This window comes from Cetorhinus maximus, chromosome 28, assembly GCF_964194155.1.
Source record: "Cetorhinus maximus chromosome 28, sCetMax3.hap1.1, whole genome shotgun sequence".
NCBI classification, from domain to species: domain Eukaryota; kingdom Metazoa; phylum Chordata; class Chondrichthyes; order Lamniformes; family Cetorhinidae; genus Cetorhinus; species Cetorhinus maximus.
Genome location: NC_135906.1, coordinates 471,740 through 474,303, shown reverse-complemented (window position 1 = coordinate 474,303; position 2,564 = coordinate 471,740). Strand labels below are relative to the sequence as shown.

The following is a 2,564-nucleotide window of genomic DNA, read 5'->3' as shown; positions in this document are numbered from 1 at the left end:
AACGGAACAGAACAAGCAACCAACTTACAGAAAGAATCCACAACCCGAAGATTCAAACTCTAATACCCTCCAGACTGACCGAGCCAATCCTGAGGCACTGGCTCTTCCCTGCCTGTTATTGGATAGAGACAGCTGTTGGCTCTGCCCCACGGAGAGGAGTTTGTTCCACAGACCATGAACCAGCTTCCCCTCAATTCCTAGCTTGATCAGTAAATCCACCCACTGAAACCTCAAAGTGTGATATATTCCCCTCACTGATCAATAATTCAACTTCAATCGTTCGCTCTTTCCAAACATTGATGCCCATTTTCATCAACATTTAATTCTCTCTCACTCTTTATTTCATTTGTGCTTTTCCTCTAAAACATTTCATCCCAATTATTGACGAGAGGGAGGAAATGAACAGAAGAGATTTACTGGAATGATACCAGGGGTGAGGGACTTCAGTTTTGTGGGGAGACTGGAGAAGCTGGGGTTGTTCTCCTTGGAGCAGAGAAGAGGCAATTTGACAGAGGCGTTCAAAATCCTGAACTGTTTTGATCGGGTCAAGAGGGAGAAACTGTTTCCAACGGCAGACAGGTCGATAACCAGAGGACACAGATTTAAGGTGATTGACAACAGAAGCAGAGGTGACATGAGGAAACATTTTTTACACAGTGAGTTCCTGTGATCTGGAATGTTCTGTCTGATCAGCTTCTGGAAGCAGATTCAATAGTAACTTTCAAAAGAGATTTGGATCAACACTGGAATAGAAAAATGTCCGGGGTTTTAGGGTAAAAGCAGGAATTAGGACTGATTGTAGAGTTTCACCAAAAAGGCAGCACAGACACGATGGGCCAAATGGCCTCCTGCTTCCTTGCATCATTCTATAATTGTACAGACAGAATGTTGGTCCAATTCGCTTTGAGCTGGGAGAGGATCAAACCCAGATCCCGGCTATTATAAACACCACACCCCAACCAACTGAACAAGCCTGTCCTTTACTCACTCTTTCTCACAGCCTCTGCTCCTCACTTTTCCTGTCTTTCCAGCCTGTTCTGTTCCTCTGACCTTCATTCCTGACGTTCTATTGACCACAGCCGACTCACTGTCCCTCTCACTCCCACCGTTTCTCCGCCCCTTCACCCACTTCCAAACCTCTCGGTTGAACAGCCTCTCATTTCTGCTCATCCGCTCCATTAATATAAGAGGAAAACATTCTCAACCAGACATTTCCAGACAGTCAACGTTACATTAAGACAAGGTTAAGGTCAGATTCATTCCCTTTAAACACGGGGAGAGCAGGCCTCCCTGTTCAGGCTCGGTGTCAGATGTGGTTTCACTCCCATTAGTCTGAGAGACACGGGGTCAGGAGTGGAAAGTCTCTCCTTGGATTCTCTCTAATTTAAATGGAGATGAAACCAAATTAAAACGCTCAAAACCAGGGAGTGAACAATGGTTCTTCAATCTGACACAGTCCCAATGGAGTTATTTCCACCTCACCGTGAGCTAATCTTCTTACAGGGAATAGAATTCCGGGGGAATTTCCCCACCGGCTTGTTCCTCACTTCAGGGGAATGGGACCCAACCAGATCTTGGAGCTCAGATTATGTTAATGTTCCGCTCATGATATCTTAATATTATCTTATGCTTGAGCAACTTTTAATCAGGTTCATGGACAAATTCTTCCATCATCCCTTCTCCCACATTGCATCTCTCGCTCTCATTCATTCTTTATTCCTTACAATCCAGAAAGGGTTCGGAATCAGAGCTCACCCCCAAATCCTCTGTACACAAACCCCCTTCTGTTACCCTGTTTGATCCAAGAGACCACTCAATAAATTATACTCTTTATAAACACTGAAAGCTGTCTCACAGTGTTGGACAAGGAGTTAAATACACTGCAGTGTTTATAGATTGTTTTCCAGTTCACAGTCTGTTCCAATTCATTAGCTTCGGAAGGACGAGCAGTCAGAATGAGAAATTGTACAAAGTCAGATGGCATCCTAATCACATTCAATTTCATTTGATTCAATGTTCCCCATATACCAGGATGGCCGAGTGGTTAAGGCGTTGGACTTAAGATCCAATGGACATGTGTCTGCGTGGGTTCGAACCCCACTCCTGGTAGTTGTGTTTTTCAGGTGTTACTTGTCATCTTGCTGCTCAATTTAACAGAAGAAATAGGAGCACCCAGTCCCTCGAGGCTTCTCTGTCATTCAATTAGATCATAACTCATCAGATCCTGGTCTCAACTCCACTTACTATCCTGTTCCCAACAACCCTTAATGCTCTTGTCATTTGAGATTCAGTCTAACTCAGCCTCGAGTATATTCAATGAGCCAGTCTCCACTGCTCTCTGGGGTAGAGAATTCCAAAGATTCACAATCCTCTGAGAGAAGAAATTCCCCCTCATCTCTGTTTGAAATGGGTAATCCCTTCACACCATCATCCATTCTGTTGTTTAATCACTCCTTCCTGTAGTAGAAGGGTTTGGCACATACAGGGTTAAAGTGGGACTGAGCCCAGTACCACCCACACAATGATGTAGGAAGGCACATGACCCAGACCTAGGGTCAGTGTGG

The 2,564-nt window shown here is 44.5% G+C and overlaps 1 non-coding gene across 1 annotated transcript; it reads left to right on the top strand.

The window, feature by feature from the left end:
• The first annotated feature begins 2,026 nt into the window (after positions 1–2,026).
• On the top strand, positions 2,027–2,109 carry trnal-uaa (transfer RNA leucine (anticodon UAA)). Its single transcript has one exon. It is a non-coding gene; the product is annotated as a tRNA-Leu (tRNA).
• The last annotated feature ends 455 nt before the right edge of the window (positions 2,110–2,564 follow it).